Raw genomic sequence first — 21,420 nt, 5'->3', positions numbered from 1 at the left:
ACCACTGTATTGGACCGAAATGGATGAGAGAAGAAATTTAGGTCCAAAAATGACAGAAGCTATAAGTGCGATGGTGGACATGATTAAGGAAAGGATTATGACAACGCAATCAAGATAAAAATCTTATGCAGACAAGAGAAGGACTGATCTAGAATCTCAAGTGGGGGGAGAAAGCTTTTTCGAATGGTATCACCTATGAAGGGTGTGATGAGATTTAATGTCAAGGGAAAGCTTAGTCCTCGATATATTGGCCCTTATAAAATTCTTGAGAAGGTTGGACAAGTTGCATAAATTCATGATGTGTTCCATATATCGATGCTACAGTAGTATGTAGAGAATCCAGAACATCTACTTTAGCGAGAGCCCAAAGGTCTAGGTGCTGATCTTTCCTACAATGAAGAGCCAGCCAAAATCCTGGACAAGGACAAGCAATTGAGGAATCGGACCATCCCCTTGGTAAAGATCCAGTGGAAGAATCATACCCCTGAAGAAGCTTCTTCGAAGAAGGAAGAGGAGATGAAAGAGAAATATCCCCATCTCTTTGGAAACCTAGTTACGCTTTCAATTTCAAGGACAAATTTTCTTTTAAGGGGCCGGGGGAGGATGTGAAATCCCTCACAACCCTAATCCAGAATTCTATGTTTTAGGTCCAAAGACCCGAAATCAAGGAAGAAGACAGTTGTGGACCCTCTCATTTGAACTCATTGGGTTTGACCTAGAACCATTGGAGGTTGAAATGAAGATCCTATTATGGAAATCCTGAATGACTTTGATAGAAGATGTAGCTTGAATGAAGATGGACCTTGAGTATAGTGTTGACACCTTCAGAAGGTCCTATAAAGTTAGGTAAGACTCTCTTTTAAGTTGAAAGAGGACCCAAGTGGAGCTTGTGGCTTTCAAATATCAAAATTCAGCTTTTGACCAAAAGGCACTGCCTTGGTCGATTGCCTTGGTCGCCCAAAGTGACCAAAGCTGGTCCAGGTTAGATTGTCACTTTTTGGAAAATTAGGTTTTTGGAGCCCTATATATTCAAACTTCGATCTAATTCATACCACTTTGCCCCTTAGCTATTGCAAAACGTGAGAAAAACCCTAGAGCTTCCTCTTCAAGGCCAAGGTAGATCCCAAGCATCTGTGAGAGATTCCTCCATTGAATCTTCTTCTACAAGGTTAGTATTCGCTTTTATTCTCTCTAGATCTACTCTCTCTCTACTATTTTAACCCATTGTTGTGATTGTGAGGAAGGTCTTATGCTATTGTAATGACCTAATCTCTGATCTTTATAGTCTTAGAATGAATTCCCATTCACTCTATTCTTTCCATGGACAACATGGTGTGATTTTGGTATTAAAACTAATATAATCTTCATGATCTTAATTCTACTTGTGTTGTTTGACCCCTAATCTATGCTAGATCTATTCTTAAGTGAATTTTTTACCATGATCTACTGTTTTCTTATCTCTATAATGAATCCCCATTCATTCTAGTCTATCTGTGAAATCTACGGATCGATTTCAAATTAAGCCTATTATGTGATCCGATAGATTTCTATTCTAATGACCATGTTAGATGCTTAGATAATGCTAGATAGTCTTAATATACTATTTAGAATTTTCCTATTAATTTCGGAGTGTTCCGAACTCGAAAGAAGAGTTTCCGACTAAAATTGGAGTTTGTTATTTGTACACAGCGCAGCTTGGTCGCCTGCCATGGTCACCCCAAGTGACCAAAGAGGTGCTAGGATAACTGTCACACCCCACCCGCCGGTCTCGGTTCAGCCCGACAACCTGTGGGTGCGATCCATTAAAGGATCCACGGTCTTACCATCAATAATAATAAATGCAAGAAATAGAAATCAAGAGCAAGTTCAAATAATTAATCAAAAAGGATCTGTACAATTATAATATAATACACAAAGAAAGGAATGAGTTCTAATGAACTTAGTAAGGATAACACATTTCTCATACATATGACAACATATCCAAATAAGCATATATGAAATGAATGATATGCAAGAATATGAATGCTACTAAGATCTAACTATGCAAGTTAGACAGTTGAAATGCTTTAAGATATAACATCAGCCTTCCTCTGGGTAGGTCTAGTCACTCTGATCCCTCACGAACTGGTTACCTCTGTTAGGATCCCGGGTAAAGGGGTTCAGTCCTCATCAATCAACCATGGCTGGGGTTTAGGTCAACACTCTCTTACCACGACTATTGGCATGAGTATTGGCGCATGTCGGGGTTTCTAATCCAATGCAAGGTTTCACCAAAAACAAAAAAAAATCCAATGCAAGGTCATACAGTAACATACTACATGAAGTCCAGATACTTCCCCTATGGCACCAACCAACTCGGTTCCTTATCGTTCTCAACCTAGGAATAAGAACCCTCACGGACTGACTACCTTTGTTGGACTTTATTCCGTAACCCTATGGTCATCCACATATTGTTGGGGCAGATGCTCTCATGACCCCTCACGACTCCATGGCCGCTCCTTGGATGTCCATGAGCCCAAACCCTAACATATGCAACCCTACCATTGTATGATCAACAATGGACCACTGAGTCTCTGCACGAACTGGTTACCGCTGTAGGATGAAATAGAGTCACATCACCATTATCACGGGTCATTCGGTTTCAATTCACCTATTGAAAGGGTAGTAGCATGTAAGGGTACCTAGCCATGCAATCTAGACTTCCTAGGTATGTCATCTAGCAGTCATGATAGTGATAGAGGCATCAGTGAGCATGTGTCCCATACTACAGCCCTCTAATATCCCAAGCAATGCATACCCAATTGGATACCCTTCCATCACAATTACATCACACTATCCACCATCATAATATAGTCATTCATTCAATATAATAAAGTGATAAAGTATATAAAAACATCATTTATGACATATAATCAATTACAATTCAATGACTTAAACAATTACAGCAAGTTATGTGATCAATGGGTAGTGTAAGAAAGATACAATTTATCATATAGCATGTCTTTACATATAGATAAGATAGTGTGGCCTCACCTATAAATATGTAAAAGCTTATTAGAATACAATTAAACTTCACCCACAACACTTCTAGCAAACTCAGAGAACACCTAAACATAAGGTTACAAGAATATATAGAAGACATGAGTCAAATCAGAGCAAAGACAAACTTCACAAAGCTACTGTGACCCAGCCAATCGCTTGGGGCGGTTGGTTGGGTCAAGCGACCGCCATAAGCGACCACCTTGTTCCAAACAGTTTGTAAGTCCGAATATTTGACTTTCAATCATCCAATATTAATCCGATTTAGGGATGATTTAAGTCCAAATTTCATTCTTAAGAAGCCTATAACAAAGGTACGAAACAACAACCTAAAATTCTAAAGATTCATAATTCAATTCATCTCCTTTGATTAGATCCATTCTTTATTCGAATGCAAGGATCCGTTTTCGAATAGGATCTTCTCAAAATCATTGATAGAGAATAGAACCAATACAATTTAGTTACTACCAACAATAAAGAAATAGATCTACACCATTCCAAAAGATGAGGGAAGAGAATGGAGTGAGTGAAGATCACTTACCTCTTCAAGATTCACAAAACATATGAGGGATTGGTTCTACTTCGCAATCCACGCTTCTCTCACCTTCTAGCACGTGTTCTCTACCTCCAAACCATCCACAGTAGCAATCCCGAGTAAAATAATGAGTAAAAAGGTCGAGGTTTGCTATATATAGGGAACAAGGGGCAAATTAGGGCAAAACCACAGAAGCAGACCTAGCGGTCTCTTTGGGCGATTGATTGGCTAATCAACTACCTTAAGAAATCGCCCCTAGTACTTTTTAGTACTTGGGTGCTTTGCTCAAGGGGTTGATCCCCAACTCCAACCTAACCCTAAACAACATGTGGGGGAGGTCTTACCTTCAATTCAGACATCTTCAAACACCTCTTGACTGGAAATCCACTTTCCCAATAAGACAAGTTCTTCATCAAGAGAATCCAAATCCATGGACTCAGGATATGGATCATAGACTTCAATCCGGATATTCCACAACTTATTATGGCTTGACCTTCAGGTTATCGGACCTGCAATATGGATTTCGGGTTAGAAATATGGGGGTTGTTACAACATCAACTTTCCTTGTTTTGCATCCATTTCGTCTCCGATCATTAGGATTTGATCCTTATGCTATATACTTGTTTATTTAGGGTTATTTTGGTGATTTTTTGACTTACCCTTTGACCTCTTTCTTCGGAGATTATAAATCAAATATAAGGTGAGTACGTTCACTCACAATTAACACGGTTACATGATTTGATATGTTAGAACTCGTATGCAAGCGTTAGCTACTGTAATAGTACTTCTTCTACAATGTTATACTTTTGTAATTCCATAATATGTTTCATTATGTAAATTTCATACTTGTGTGAATGTGATCAATTCACTTGTAAGTTGGACTTTATTGTGATATTTATGGAATCATGATTCGATGTGATTGCCTACGTGTGGTTTTGGAATGGGGAATGCCAATTGGGCATTTTTGTCATTGGACACCAGTGAAGGTGGTATCGGACGCATTCCTATGGTGCCCCTTGGCACTTTCCACAACTATTAGATGTCATACCTAGGACTTGTCTAGATGAGTTTGTTTAGGAAACCCCATTGGCAAGGGTATTGAGGCCGAGTGACACATGACAATAATGGGGATTGTGGGCGCTAAAGACCGGTAACTAACCCGTGAGAGGACGTAATCAAATTGTGGGAGCCATTCATTAGTAAAGTCTCGCATAATAAACTTGGGCTCATGGGCACTCAAGACCGGTAACCAACCCGTGAGAGGACATGAGAGCTTCCCGTTTATTATATGTGGATGACCAATAGGGTTAAGAGTCCGTAGTCTAAGTTGGTTGGAGCCATTGGCTACGATGAGTCTTGGGAGGGAGGTACTGGAATGGATTTCCTAGGCACGAAAGGGAGGCTATCATACCGGAACAGACTGTCTAGTGCATTGAAGGGAGGTATCCGACTCCAAGTTGATGTGACTCAGTAGAGGACTATTGTCACATCCACCTAGCCGGTACCCTATTTGGAATACCTGAGTGTATGATCCACAGCCCCGAAGATCAAGTTTTGGAACGATCATATCCACTTATCACAATAACATAATCAAAAGCAAGAAAAAATCATTGTATTCAAGTAATTTAATAATAAAAGTCAAGAAAGGATCTCAGAATGATCACAAAAGAATATCATAGTGTGGAAAAACAAGATACCAATCAAAAGAAATTGTAGAGTATGGCAGAAATATACCCCACACACAAACGCGGTAGGTAGATCGAAATCTAAAGCAAAGCCTAAAGCTATCATAAATAAAATATAAGTCTAGAAGAACAAAGTAAACTAGTCAAAATCTTCTGTCGGCTCTTCTTCTTCTTCAGCCTTCATCTTCTTCAGCCTTCATCTTCTTCATTGTTGGGTCATGCTCTTGTAGCTTCAGGTCATCATCTAACTCACGATCCCATCGGAAAACAAAATGATGCCGGCTGCCATCAATAGGAACCATCAGAGCAATCCAAACTTGTGAGCTGGCTGCCCCACTGGTCATAACCTTCTCTAGAGACTTTTGGAGCTGCACCATATAAGGAAGGGTCCTCCGTACCATAGTACGGGTTCTCTTCTGAACCTGCAAGGTCATCTAAAAATATGTCCCCTAAAGGGTAAGCTCAAAAAGAACTTATCAAGTATCCAATCACAATAAACATCTTCACACACATTCCATGGCAAACATAAATGCAATGATATGCAACAATATATGCAAATATGCTTCTAACTCTATTTATGTATGCTGGTCTCTATTGGCAGACATGCTTTAAGTCATAGCACCATACTCATCTGGGTGGGTCTCAAATCACTCTCCCTCAGCCTTCTCGGCATCTTGGCACTACAAGAAAAAGGGCCTACGGCGGCATTTTGAAAATGCCGCCGTAAGTCTAAAAGTGTTGCTGTAAAATTTTCCCGGCATTTCAAAAACACCGCAAAAAACGCCGGCAAAAGCACTGCCGTATTGTTACCCCGACATTAAATGCAAATGACGTAATGGTGACTTACGACGACACATTTGCCGGCGTTTTATATAAACGCCGTTAAAAGTGTTAAAAGTTGTTTATTGGCTATTTTTGCCTATTAAAAGTTATTTATTGCGGCGTTTTAGAAAACACCGCTATAGACTTTAGCATTATTTTTTGCCGGCGGTTTTAATAAATGCCGTCATATGTTACATTTGCCGGCATTTGTCAAACGCCGGGATAAGTTTCTTAATTAAAAAAAAAAAATTTGGTTCCAAAAAGCCAAATTCAATTTTACAAATGAAGATCCAATTCCATCAATTCAAATTCAATTTTACAAATGTAAATGTACCATTTTTCATTATACATATATCATCAATCCAAAGTGTTTCCAATGCCAACACACTAGAATACATTTCTTGATCAGAGTTCAGCAATCCCTCCCCTCTAAGCAATTGAACTAATAAGACAGTTCTTTCACGAGAGAATGCAAGTCATTCTTCTGCAGCCAGCTCTGAGAGTTTATTATGGACAATGATGGGAATCCTGATGATGCTGCAGGGGTTGTGAACAGTTGGGGTGATCCAACAACTGCAGCTGAAGCTGCCCAGCCACCACTAACACGATTAGTGCTACTGCCCCCTCTGTTGTTCCAACCAAACTGATGTTGCCGTGTGTCTCCTCCAGGAGCTAGAGACAGCTGCCCACCTCCATCACCATTTCTCATAAGCTCAAATTGCAACAAAAGAGTCATAAACACAAATTAGGAACAAAGAAAGACATAAGAAACCAAACCAATTCACGATCAAAAGTCAATCACACCCACTTGATAATTTAGTGGATGGTAGTGATGTTGCATGACGTGAACTGCTGAAGCTTCCCCATTTCGCTGCAACCTTGGGCCATTTCAAGAACCTATGCAAATCCCTTTTCGGAGGCAATGCCCCACAACAAGGAGTCTATTGGTTCCACAACTATCCCACCAGAGTTCAGATCAAACACTAAGCTGAGTTCTTATGTTGGAGAAAGAAGGAAGCAGCCACTCCCACAAGGATGGGAATTAAGAATCTACACTCTGTCAATAGTTAAAAACTACATAACCAACACAATCATAAACAACAACAGCAACAGCAAAGGCCTGCATAAAAATACTGAAGATTAATTTTGGATCTTGACATGTCTTTATTGGGTAAGACATGATTCAATGTTGTGAGAGATACCAATTCCTCTAAAAGTGTTAGCCATGAAAAAAAGAAAGAGCAAAGAGACATGAAAAGAGGAAGTTGTTGCAAAACACTTTTAACATCTGTCCTCAACACCACTGAAGTGTAAAAAGAAGAAATTAAGATGCAGTCGAGGCTGCCCATCAACTAACCAACTTGCATTGGGGTTTCATTGGAGAAGTCTCAGTTAAACAAATAGTTAACAGGTCATTCACTGATAAAAGACTCTAATCTGTATCCCAGATCACACAAGAGAAAAACATACATTGCAAAAATGGAGAATCAATTCATTAAACAGGATAAGAAAAATTAACGAAACACTTTAGCCCTACAGATACATGGCAAAAACATAGGCAATACCAAAACCAAGTTAGAAAGCCAACATTCCTTAACAGAACATCAAGGTTCACTACCAGAAAGCAATATAGAAAAGTCTATCAATCAACAAAAGAGAGAAAAAGTCTTCACAGGTCTTATAGATTTGATTGTCATCAAGGTTCAGATTTTGACATACCTGCACTAGGTTATTCTTTGTAGGAAAAAGTACAGCTTCTAATCTTCAACCATATATATTGCATATCAGAAGGAACATAACTAAATTTTCCGAATGAATGACGCCAGTGAAAAGGTCTCAACCTCCTGTTTACACGAAAAAGTTTAAACCTTGACCTTCAATGAAAAGGAATATAAGTTGATGAAGATTTACCCTTCTAACCTTAATCTGGATTATTAGTTTGCATGCTGTTACATGCCTCATGAGTTCACCAAGGCACAGAGAAAATAGAGGAATTTTGAAAATGGTCAGAAAGAGATTGCTCCCAAAACTGTCATCATCAAGTTCACCTTTGAGTCACACAAAATCATTCAGCATTTGAGATTTGGCACCAGATGTGCAGTAAGAGTAAAACCATCGATCGAACAGGGTGAGCATTAGGTATGTAGCATTGAATTCCCTGGCATCTTGAACTTCAAATCCCTAATTAGAAGAACCAATTGTCAGGAAAAGACTGCAAAGAAATAAAGAAAGAACCCAACAAACAAAGTAATTAATCAATGGAGATGGGAAGCAATATAACAACACATGGAAGGGGACCAATTGTTTGCTTGACAGGAAAGAAAGGCATCCAAAATGCATTTGTGCATGTTGCATGAATATCACTGATGTAAATACACCACCGACACAACGAGAATGTCTTGTTCTAGGTGCTTGGGCGAGGAGCGGTAAGTGAAGATTGTTAAGGAAGTCAAAAAGAAAATGCAAGTGGTTGATTGACAAACTATTCTGGTTAGCACAGGTTCTTATTGTTCCTAAAGCTCTAGACCTCGAAGACAGATATGCCTTTAGTCAGTGTCTAATCTTCAGCTCTGCTGATATCCCACTGTCTAGCCTCTTCACTGATTGGTGAGAGTTAATCCAAGAATCTCTAATTTGTCAAGGTCACCCCGAAAGAAAATAAATCAAAATTTCTCTTTGAAAATTGAAGAGGCAACAAATAGTCATTGAAACCTCAAACATATAACAACTTAAATTACAATAATCTACAAGGGCACAGAATTAAGGATATTGTATCAACTCATATTCGAAAGATAATAAATCCAAAAACATCATGACATGTCATTAAACAAAACAAGTAGGAACCACTCACCTGGCAAGCCTAGCATACTCTTCATAAGTTTCAAGTAACATCTTGCCAGCCTGTTCATTCAAAGCTGATTCTGGAAATGGCTCAATCAATAAACACCTGACAACCTGTAACAATAAAGAGAAACCACCATTAGAAAAATACCAGATGGGATTTTGAAATGAATAACCAGGCCCTGTAAATGCTAACTTATAGAAATCTTAAATGACTCATTGCAGCCAAAACACAACAGTCCAAATTTAAATTTATTAATGGAAATCCAGATTGAAGCTTTACTTACCAAACAGGGATTTTGGGTTGTTGGAAATCCAGGAGGAGTTTCATATGCCACAAATGCATAAGCAATTAAGATCATTCGGATTGAACAATTAGAAAAGGACAAAATTCATACCTAATATATAATATATGCCAAAAAATATTAAAAATACTCAAATTTCCAAAGATATTTCACTTAATCCTTACGAAGTTAATGTGTAGATTATATCCAGCACTAATTCTCTTACTAGAAAACACTCAGCCCTATCATCTTGGATCTGTCACCGAATATGAATCAAGAGAAGAACATGAGGGGAAAAAGGAAAAAGAATTATTTAAAATAAAAATTTATATTTATTCATGGTGAGCAGACTCATAGAACAAGATAAGATACCTTTGACAGCCACGGATTTTCAACTTGGAACTGTAAGATGCATCCCTAATTAAACAATAAAACGAACAATGGATCTAAACTCAAGGCCAAGAAGCTAGCAAATAGCATATATATGTATACACACACACAAAGGAGGCTCACTCATACAGCTAAAATGTATATCAACAAATTGCAATCACAGATTTCTGGTAATTCTGCCATTTCCTTACTTCGAACAGAGAGTAAATTAGACGAAAAGAGAAAATGAATTCCATACCTTTACAGACTAGTAGATCTTCTCTCCTCCGTATACTTGGTCTGGCTTCCACCCCGATCTCTTTGTAATCAGATAAACGAAAACCATAAGGAGAAGAGAGATATGACCAAACGAAAGCAAACTATCTTCTAATTCAGCGATCAAGAGATTCGAGCAAACTAAAACTATCTTCTGATCGACCAAACGAAAGCCTCTGAACAAGTTTAGTGATCCAACCACTGATTTAAACCTCGAGAGATATTGCAAGCTGGTATGGGAGAGAGAGCGAGAGCGAGAGCGAGAGAGCCAGAGGGTTGGGCAAGAGAATTAGGCGCAGGTTTTTCGTTTTTTCCCAAAGTGAAATGTAGCACGGACAATGGAGATGCAGGGATTGGGTAAAGCTGGGAAGGGCAACAAGAAGGAGAAGAAAAACAGCAAGTGACGAAGCTTGAGAGTGAAGAAATGGGTTACTTAGCTACCGATGAAGACATGAATGTCTTGGCTAAGTTCGATTATTTCGACTTCTAGCCCAAAGGTAGCTAGAGAAGAGTTGGCGCTGTTAACTCCAACCCTCTATTTCATTTTTATAAATCTGCAACGTACGTCCAAGTCTGTTTAGCGTCTAGAATACTCAAGACTTCATCTGGGTTCCTTATGTTCTGCCAATATTAGCATTGGGCGGGAGGAATTAGGGAGAAACAAATTCCGCTGCAAGAACTACAACGGCGGTTGTAAAAAAAATGCCGTTAAGTGTATTATACAAAATCCGTCAGACTCCTATACAAATAATGCAACAGGTGAAGAAATGAAAGGGACATACAGCTGCGTTTGTAAAAAATGCCATTAAAAGTGTTATACTACAGCCCCTTATACAGACAATACATAATGAGAGAAATGAAAGAGACATTCAACGGCTTACAAACGCCGTTAAAAGTGTTACACTACCGCATTTCCTTCAAACACAAATAATGCAACAGGTGAAGAAATGAAAGGGACATACAGCGGCGTTTGTAAAAAACGCCATTAAAAGTGTTATACTACAGCCCTTATGAGAGAAATAAAGGGGCATACAGCGGCATTTGTAAAAAAAACGCCATTAAAAGTGTTATACTACAGCCCCTTATACAGACAATACATAATGAGAGAAATGAAAGGGACATTCAACGGCGTTTGTTAAAAACGCCGTTAAAAGTGTTATACTACGGCGTTTCCTTCAAACACCACTATATATAACCATATAACGGCGTTTATATGAAAACGCATTTATATGTTCACATACTACGGCATTTCCTTAAAACGCCCATATATCTTTACTGAAAGTGCCGATGTTGATCCCTTTTCTTGTAGTGTGGGTTCTTCGTTTAGTAAATGGGTCCTGAAACCTTCATGGACATACCATGGCCGGGGTTTAGGTCAACACTCTCTCACATTAGCATTTGGTCTGAGTACTGGCACGTGTACAGGGTTAATCTTAGCCCAATGCAAGTCATCTACTAAGTCACATCTACTTAGGGTTAGATATGTCCATTCCCCGCTTCTCGCAATCCTTTCCGGTACCTTTCCCACTTGAGTCACCATCTCCTTCCCGGCTATGTAGAGTCTTAACCCTATTGGTCATCCACACATAGTAAACGGGAAGATCTCATGTCCTCTCATTGATTGTCTATTGGTCTTGAGTGCCCATGAGCCCAAGTCTACCACATGCAACCCTACCAATGAATATCCCCCACAATGTGATTCATGTCCTCTCACGGGTTGGTTACCGGTCTTGAGCGCCCACAAATCCCCACTGCTGCCACAAGTCACTCGGTCTCAATTTCCCTTCCGATAGGGTCAAATATGACAAGGGTTTCCTAGCCAAATACTTCTAGACCAATCCTAGGTATGTCAACCAGTAGTCAGGGAAAGCACCACAAGGCACCATAGGAAAGCGTCCCATACCACCTCCACTGGTGTCCAAAGACAAAAAGGGAAAAAGGTCATTCCCCATTCCACAACTACAACCTAGGCATTCACATCATATCATGATTCCATACATATCACATTCACATTCACATCATAGTCCAAATCACATTCACATTACTCCATAATAAATTCTGATGTGTAAATCTCAATATGAACATGCTATTGTAGTTACAGAAGTAATATAATGTAAAGAAAACAAGACAGCAATAGGTAGATCATACATTCATGTCATATCACAACAAGGTATGTAAATATGCAAATTGTGAGTGATATAATTACCTCGTAATCCGAAATTATAATCTTCAAGTAAGAGATCAGAGATCAATTCCAAAATCACCTAAACAAGCTTGAGACATGTATAGATCATAAGAAGTAATTTCAAAAGATAGAAGTTGAAACGGAGTCAAAACAGCAAAAAGTTGTTGTCAACAACCCTTTGGTTGATGCTCTTGGTTGATGGATCGACCAAGCAAATTCAAGACGGACAGAATACACTAATTTGGTCATAACTTCTTCGTTTGAAGTCCTATTATTCCGAAATTCGAAGGGGAGATCCCCATAAACATACTAAGACTATCTAGGAAGGTCTAAGCATCAAATAAAATCAAAGGAAAAGAATTCTAATTGAACCATAACAATTAGGGTTTTACCGAAGAGAGTACGTGTAACTCACGAAAAGACTAGAGAGAATGGGGTTTCACTCTAGGAAAGAAAGAACAGTATTTCAAAATCAAGAATTGGCATTGGGAAGGGTCTAATAGATAAAAGAAAATCAAGATCTTTGAATGGATATCCCTTTCTTGAAGGTTACCCTAAAAATTTCCCTTCAAAATCAACCAATAATAGATTCACAAAGAGAAAAGGGAAAAGAGATTCACCAAAAATTATGGGGATAGAAGGAAAGGTTGTAACAATGGTGTGAGACCTTTCCACAAACATAAAGATAGGTAGAAAATTAAGGAGGGGGTAACTCATGATCTCATGCCAGATCAAATACATGGAACATCACCATATGGCTTCAAAAAACATAGAGTGAATGGGGATTCACTCTAAGACTAAGAGGATTCTGAGAATAGGCCATTACAGTAGTGTAATACCCTCCTCATAATCAAACAATCAGAAGAAATAGAAGAGAAAGTATATTAGAGAAGAAACAGATCAATTACTAACCATTGTAGAAGAAGATTCAATGTAGGAACTCAAACAGATACTTGGGGATCTTCCTTGGCTTCAAAGAGGAAGGTCTAAGGTTCTTCCCACATTCTCCAGAGGCTTTAAAATTGATAGTGAGTGAAAAACACGGAGTCCCCCCCCCCCACCCTTAAATAAAACAATAAAAACCCTAAAAATTAGAGTTTTACACAATTGTCCCTGACCCTGTCACTGTGGGTCGATTGCTTGGTCGATTGGCCCAGTAGACCCATCAATAGACCCAAGTTGACAGCAAACCCAAGTCAGGGAAAACAAGGTCCAAACCTCATCATTTTTGAATGGGTTTCTCACAACTCATCAAACAACTCACCTAGCATGGAGGGATGCCTTCAACCCATGTCCAACTAGGCTTTAGGTCCATCAACCAAGCTCTTCAACACCAAGGTGCAGTTTCTTCTCCAAATCAGACAAGGTTTCCAAAAAGGAACTCCATCATCAATCTCCATGGGTTTTGATTCAAACACCATGTTTTCCACTAAGATGGCCCACAAAGACTTCTTCCTTCACTTCAAGACTTCGGATCTACACTAAGGGAGAGGTCTGACTTGACTTCCTAGGACCTTCCAAAGATATCAACATTGTGCTCAAGGTCCAACTTCAAGGTCAAACATCAAACAAGCTCTTCTTCACCAAAACAAACAAGGTGTCTAGGTTAGGGTTTGGGATGGATTCCACAACTATGCATTGGGCTAGGTACAACCCTGACATGCGCCAATACTCATACCAATGGTGGAGTGAGAGAGTGGTGACCGAAACCCCATCCATGAAAAGTCCGAGAAGGATGCCTTGACCCAACTATTGTGGAGAACCCAATAGACAGAGACTGTTGAGGGAGAGTGACTAAGACTGCTCAAAGGAGTATGGTGTTCTATCTTAATGCGTGTCTGCCATTAGAGACTAGCATATATAGAGTTAGAAGCATACTTGTATTACTATCTCATATCATATTGCATCATGCTTGTTCTGAACTATATGTATTTGTTAATTGTGAATTAAACTACTTGCTGAGTACTGTTGACCTCACTCTTTAGGGAATATGTTTTTCTTTAGATTTTGTTGCAAGAACTGACGACTGCGAGAGCTTGGACTATGAGACCACGGTGAGTGACCCGTATTATTTGTAAGATCTTGGCTGTTACGAACATAATGGTGAAGATTTCCAGTGACGATGGTGCATACCAGGATTAGTCCTATTTTAGAACTATAGCGCCCGTGTTTGGATACGAAAGTCTTTGAGTTTAAACATACTGTATTTGAGTTTATGGAGTTGTATGAATAGACTTAGTCTTTCCTTTTTATTCAGTTGTAATTCTTTAAAGTTTTGTTCTACTTTCCACATTGATCTATAGAGTTATTTTCCACTATACTCTATAGTTATTTTTCTGATTGGTATCATTTTATTTTGTACTCTGATATACTTTGAGATTTATTCTAAGATCTTTATTTGATTGTTTCTTAATATTATTATCCAATGATTGTTCTTTGCTCTTGATTATATTATTGTGCAATGTGGGTATATGATTGCCATAAACTTATTTTTGGGACTATGGATCACACATCCGGGTATTGGAGTTAGGGTACTGTCTAGGTGGATGTGACAATCCCAATAGAGGTAACCAGTCCGTGAGGGATCAGAGTGAGTAGACCTACCCATAGGAGGGTTGGTGTTACATTTTAAAGCATGTCTACCGTATTAGAGACTTGCATAATTAGATTTTAGCTGCATCCATATACTTGCATATCATCCTTTGTATACATTGTTATTCATGATAAGATGTTGATATGTATGTGAAATTTATTTCTTACTGGGTTCATTAGAACTCATTCCTTTTGTGATTATTTGTTAAACTAAACAGATGGGAATCCTGGATTGGGAGAATTTCCCTATGATTAAGAGAACCCAGTTAAGAAGCAATGGAGGTGCCAATGGGAAGTGGAGATGTATGTCATGAAGCTACTTGCGAATGCCTGGAGTGTGCTTATAGCACCCATTGATGGCAGGAGGAGCAGATAGTGTGTCATTTTGAGAGTCAGTGTAGGAGGGCTGGATGACTCCCTTCATTGCAAAGTTAGAGGAAAAGACCATCCTTTATGAGAGTACGCAAAGAAGCAATCAAACTTAACTTTTGCTTTCGCTAAACTCTATAAATTTTGGGACATAATTACTTTATTCATTTTTCTTTGATTCATTCCTTTCGAGTATTGGACTCATGTAATATATTCTATTCAGTTATTTGGATTATTATTGCGTGCATTTATTATCATTGATGGGTAAACTGTGGATTTTGTGATTGTGGATCACACCGACGGGTTGTCGAGCGGGACCGATACCAGCAGGTATGGTGTGAAAAGCAAACATTTTCAGGACAAGAAGGTCATCTCTCAGAGGATCGATATACCTTTTTTCTAGTGAGTTTGAATAAACCTAGGACAATGTGGTATATTAATGCTTATTTGATGTATTTATTTTCAGTGATGCTATCATTTTGGCCTTCTGGGAAGGTTTCTAGTTTGGCGCTCCTGAGTGTAGGTATATCACCGGTCGCACGACCCATTTACCTGTATAACTTGTGGATGTTGGTGTTTAGGACACAAGTGTTCTATGTGTCTGGGATACATAGTAGAAAGATCGAAGATGTATATTTGGGATATATGATGAGCACATTTATGTGTGAAATCTTAGGGCATAAAGCATGCATTTTATACACTTAGAGTGGAGTTACCTTGGGTTTTATGTTCTTTTTGCAGATTTTAGGACTTTTCAAGATTTAAGCAAATATTCGGAGTTTTGGGCTTGAATCATGCTATTTTACACGTCAAGAAGTCCATTCAAATTCTCAAATGCGAAAATGGGCCTGATCTGGAGCATGATGGGCTAGAGATGTGTGATTATGGGCCAACTCCGAAATATTGAAGAGATAAAGAAGGCAAATTTGATCTACGGCTGCGATTTTAAATCAAATCTACAGAGATATTATTGAGAGAGTCCAAATGGAAAAGAGTCCTTGCATACCTCAATATCTTATCTCCTATCTTGGATTTAATTAAAGAAAGAAAATGAGGAAAAAGAATTATATTCAGAAAGAAAAAGAGGAAAAATTCCGTTTTTGAATGCCTCTGTCCAGTTTCGATCAAACCCTTCATCGAATGGTCATCCGATGTCCGATCACGCTGATATTTGGAGGAGAACTTCACGACTACTTAAACCTCAAATCCAACGGTGGAATTATGCATCTGATATCTCTAAGTTGGTGCGATTAGTACGTCAAAACCTTAATTGGCTAAGTCAGATAGAAACCCTGAGTTTTATTCAAATTCAGCCGTGCTTCATATCTCATGTAAACTCTATAAAAGGAGAGCATACTCCATCAAAGGAGAAGGTGTTCTAGAGCTTAGTAGAAGCATTCTTTCTTCTCTCTTCAGTTTATTTAGGCTTTCTCTAGTTTTCTTTGCTTGCATTTGTGAGATTTAAATTTCTAGATTCAATGTTTAGGTATAATTTTTTTATGTAATGCAATTCAAGTTCAAATTTCAAGTTTTTAGATTTGTTTTTCTCTGGGTCTAGCAATTGCAAATTTAGATCATTCTAGATCTAGATCTGGTTGTTAGGGTTGGTTGAGATTCGAATCATTTGTTCAATTCGCTAGTAAGTAACCTTCTTTATTAATCTTCTCTCCTCCCTCCATTCCCGCTTCTATCTACCCCTCCATATTCTTAAATTTAGGATTTACTTTCAGCATTATTTATTGTTCCCCCTTCCCCTGGATCCTTGATTAGAGATGCCTACAGCCGTGCCTCTCTTTGGTTAAAGTTTCCTTTTCCTTTTATTGCTTTGTTATTTACGTTCTGTTATTTACTTTCTGCCTATTCATTCATCATCTCGGACCACATAACCAGAGCAAGCCTACAGGCGTGCCTCTGCTTCTGGTGACGGGTGGTGTTGCATCTGCATTTTAGCTATGAACTAAATTTTACTGACTGCTTTAACATACTAACTGGTTTTACTTTTTTTTCCTTTTTATTTTTATTGTTCGCATTTTTTTTCCTGTCTTTTATTTATGCATTGATTGTGTTTAATTTATTTTTCGTTTCAATTCGATTGCATTAGACATGTAGATTAGGATCATTTAGTTTAGTTAATTAGTTAACAAAAATTGGATCATTCCACTCTCGCATTACTATTAAGAAGTTGAATTCTAAGTGGTATATCTCCTTGAGATCGACCCATTAGCTACACGATACCGTGCGCTTGCGGTTACTTTTAAATTTCACAGACAAGTTTTTGGCCCCGTTGCCGGGGAGGTATTAGTCCTCTTTATTTTTCTCATTCTTAGGTAAATCGAAGTGTTTAAAAAAAAAATTCAAATTCAAAGATATTACTCTTAAGTAGAAACAAAAACGTATAGTAGTCCCCACTCCGCGAATCCCCGGGATTTGATTGTAGGTGGCTCCGAAGATTATACAAATTCCCTTGCTGTCAAACCTATACAGCGCTCAGCTATACGACAACCTTACAGCTTTTGAATCATTGTTTCAATCTTTGTGGTGGGAAATTCACTACTTTCCTTTTGTTTTTGTTATTTTCCTTTCTTTTATTCTTTAGTTAATTTATTTTTATTTATAAAAATATCTCATTCTTTCATAAGAGCCATTAATTGCATTAGGGAGTTAGTGCATGTGTGTCTGGACTCGTGATTCTACAAATAGAATTGTCCGAGTGTCTAACTTGACCATGGAAGGTGTACCTCCACCACCTCCACCTAACAGTCTTAGGGATAGATTTTATCCAACTCGACGCACAACCTTCCTTATACGTTACGAAGTGAGGGGCAATAATTTTGAGCTCAAATCTCATTATCTATCTATGTTACCCCAATTTCATGGGATACCTGATCAAGATGCATATTTGTTTCTTAGGGAGTTTGAGGAGGTTTGTGTCCTTATGAAGGTACAACAACTCACTAATGATGTCGTAAGACTACGGTTCATTACATTTGCATTAAAGGATCAAGCCAAAAAGTGGCTTTATAGCTTACCTAGGGATAGCATTATCACATGGGAACAATTCACTATCCTATTCTTGAAGAAATTCTTTCCTTTCTCTAAGACGAATAAAATAAGAAATGATATTCTTCAATTTCGTCAGAAACCCAATGAGTCATTTGCTAAGGTAATGGAGAGGTTCCAAAGCCTTCTCCAAGAATGCCCTCACCATGGTATAGAATTATGGCATTTATGTCAAATAATTTATGAGGGTATCGATTATCAAACAAAGCAACTCTTGGAATCTATGTGCCCCACAGGATTTACATCATTCATTGATGATTCTGAAGCTTGGGAATTTCTTTTAGATCTAGCAGATAGAATTAGAGAATGGGAGTCAACCCAAGAGTCTGAAAGGACTAGTAGGGGATATTTTGTTGATAGCCAAGTTCATAAGGAAGTACAACTAGATAATCTTTTGAAAAAGTTAGAGACTTTTGTAGTTAAAGCTGCACCACCACCACCTAGTCAAGCAGATTTTATTGACAAATCTATTGCTATGTGTGAATGGTGTCAATCTCCTACACATGTAATTGAGGAATGCCCTAGCTATTCTGGAGGCCAACATGAAAATGTCAGTGCGATGTTTCCAAACCCGACGAACACGTACAACCCGGGTGGAAGAATCATCCTAACTTTTCATGGTCTCAAGGGCAAAACCAAAATGGATTAAGCAATTATTCCACACAAAATCAATTTGGTGCCCCTCAAAAACAAAATGCCCAATTTTCTTATAATCCAAATGTCCAGTTCCCTCAAGCCCCAAATTTCCAGAATGCCAATTTAGCTAGGCCTGTCAATCCACCTATTTTGCCTCATATGCCTCACATTGCACAAAATCAATCATCACCTGGTTTCAACAGAGGTAACAATCCAGAGTTTTCTTGTCTCTCTTCCTTAGAGAAGAATATGGAAGTACTTTCCAGCACCTTCATGACTTCTATGCATAATATGGAAAAACAAATTTCCACTCTTGCAAGTGCTTTGATTGAGCGAGAAAAAGGTAAAATGCCTAGCCAACATGAGTTAAATCCTAGGATTCAGATTCAACAAAGACCACCAAATCAAGTCAACCAAGTTGAATCCTCCCATTCTTCTTTAGCTTCAATTAATTATGTGTCTGTACTGAGAAGTGGGAAAGGGTATTTAACAGGTGAGTCACATATTAATGAAAAGAGCGAGAATAGCGACCACTGTGATGAGGAGAATGTTCAAGTATCTCCTAATAAAAGTTTGTCTGAAGAACCTATAGAAATTGAGGATGAGCCAGTTGCTTTAGCAGTACCTAAGTTTGGTGAACCACTATCAGAAACTATGAGAAAAGAGCAAATTTCAAATGAGAGTCCTTATGTTTTTAAGGCTCCTTATCCTAGTCGTCTAGTTAATAAGAAGAAGACTGCAATTATGGAGAAAATTTTTGATGTTTTCAAAAAGATAGAAGTGAATATCCCTCTTTTGGATGCCATATCTCAGATCCCCGCCTATGCAAAAGTGTTGAAAGATTTATGCATTCATAAAAGAATCACTAGCATTCCTAAAAAGGCGTTCTTGGCAGGTAACATTAGTTCCATAATTACTCAACCTATAGCAGCCAAGTATAAGGATCCAGGGAGCCCCACCATAGCTTGTGTCATAGGCAATACACACATTGAACATGCTTTACTTGATCTTGGTGCAAGTGTAAATCTATTGCCTTACCATGTTTATAAGCAACTAGGATTGGGAGAATTGAAAACAACTAGAACTACTCTTCAGTTGGCAGATAGGTCAGTTAAGATTCCTAAAGGGATGGTTGAAGATGTTTTACTGAAAGTGGGAGAATTTATTTTTCCAATTGATTTCATTGTGCTAGATACTAAACCTTTTTCAATCAAGGATGAAATCCCAATAATTTTAGGAAGACCATTTTTGGCTACTAGTAATGCATTAATCAATTGTCGAAATGGCCTCTTACGATTATCTTTTGGAAATCAAACGTAGAGTTTAATATGTTCAGGATAGGGAAACAACCACAAATAGAAGAAGAGATCAATATGCTTGAGGAATCTTTTGATTTTCCTAATGATGTGATTACCAGCTTTGAGATTGATTTTGATTCTGAATTTCAAGAATGTATGGATATGTTGGATGATGATAGTGAAACTTTCTTTTATGAAGTCTTAAATTTTCACACACCTTTGGAGCCTGTTAAACCTCTATCCATATCCATCTCCATTCCCAAGCCCTCAATAATTGAACCCCCCAAGCTAGAATTGAAAGAGTTGCCTTCTAATATAAAGTATGCTTTCCTGGGACAAGATAATCATCTTCTTGTCATTGTTGTCTCTAATTTAACTTCTGACAAAGCAGAAGAGTTGGTCACACTGTTGAATGATAACAGAGAAGCATTGGGTTGGTTTGTCACTCATATCAAAGGTCTAAGCTCTTCCATTGAACAACATTATATTCATCTTATGAAAGATGCAAAACCTTCTAGAGAACCTCAACGTATGATGATAATTTTCTTTAACATTGTGAATGTTTTTCTTGAGATCTTTAGAGATGATTTTTCGATTCACGATTTTTCTTATTTGGAGTGCCTTCCCCATCATACATTGATATTGAAGATAAGACTAAAGCTTCCCATGATAAGCACATCTTGACTGAAAGGTATACCCCTCAATTGTCTTCCTTGTTTAGCATGCAGACATTGAGGACATTGCATTACTTAAGTGTGTGTGTGGGGGGGGGGGGGGGGGTATAGCTTCATTGTAGATTTTAACTTTGACTTTTGGTTAGTATACACATTCTTTCAATTTCTATGATGTGTGAAATGATAGTGATTTTGGTACCCATCGTGAACACATAGAATCCCTGTTGAGAGGAATGTAACTTGTATATATGTTGAGATGCGTTTTTCCTTAGAAAAATAAAAAGCCCTTAACTTAAGGCGTTGGACCATCTATAAGTTTTGTGGATCCTTGTTTCTTTGGCTAGATGTTGAGATCAATTTTGTGTATGGCATATGACAAAAAAAAAAAAAAAAAAACACACAGGAATCGAGGTGACTTGATCGAAACTCTTAGGAAGAAGATTATTGAAAAGAACTCTCGCATAACTATCTATGTGGGCATATGCAAAGCAAAGCTACAAAGTAACTTGGGTTTCTGGTGTTTGCTCCATCATGTCATTCAAGCCAACCGTATTGGAGTAATGTAGAGTTCACTACTCAAAAGAAAAGAGAGATAAATACAAGTGTCATCAATGCCTTGGTAAAATTGTTTGGTCAAAAATACTTCAAAACCTTAGTCCTTGGTCCCCTTACTTTATGAGTGGTTTTGCTTAAAGGAGAGGTGTACTTGAAAGATATAAGGTGAGTCTTTGATTAAGATATATGCTAAGTCTAAA

The 21,420-nt window shown here is 38.2% G+C and overlaps 1 long non-coding RNA gene and 1 other non-coding gene across 2 annotated transcripts; both read right to left on the bottom strand.

The window, feature by feature from the left end:
* Positions 1–6,871: 6,871 nt before the first annotated feature.
* LOC149015684 (uncharacterized) lies at positions 6,872–10,274 on the bottom strand. The gene is made up of 5 exons (XR_016173595.1): positions 9,835–10,274; positions 8,933–9,036; positions 8,002–8,262; positions 7,801–7,925; positions 6,872–7,138 (listed from the first exon to the last, which is right to left on the bottom strand). It is a non-coding gene; the product is annotated as an uncharacterized LOC149015684 (long non-coding RNA).
* A 7,829-nt stretch (positions 10,275–18,103) lies between these two features.
* LOC149015683 (small nucleolar RNA R71) lies at positions 18,104–18,210 on the bottom strand. The gene has a single exon (XR_016173788.1). It is a non-coding gene; the product is annotated as a small nucleolar RNA R71 (small nucleolar RNA).
* Between the last annotated feature and the right edge of the window lie 3,210 nt (positions 18,211–21,420).

This window comes from Hakea prostrata, chromosome 5 (genome assembly GCF_041222555.1).
Source record: "Hakea prostrata isolate BN-2017 chromosome 5, UWA_Hpros_2, whole genome shotgun sequence".
Classification (NCBI taxonomy): Eukaryota; Viridiplantae; Streptophyta; class Magnoliopsida; order Proteales; family Proteaceae; genus Hakea; species Hakea prostrata.
Note: the sequence above shows the minus strand (reverse complement) of the source record. Positions and strands in the feature narration are given on the sequence as shown.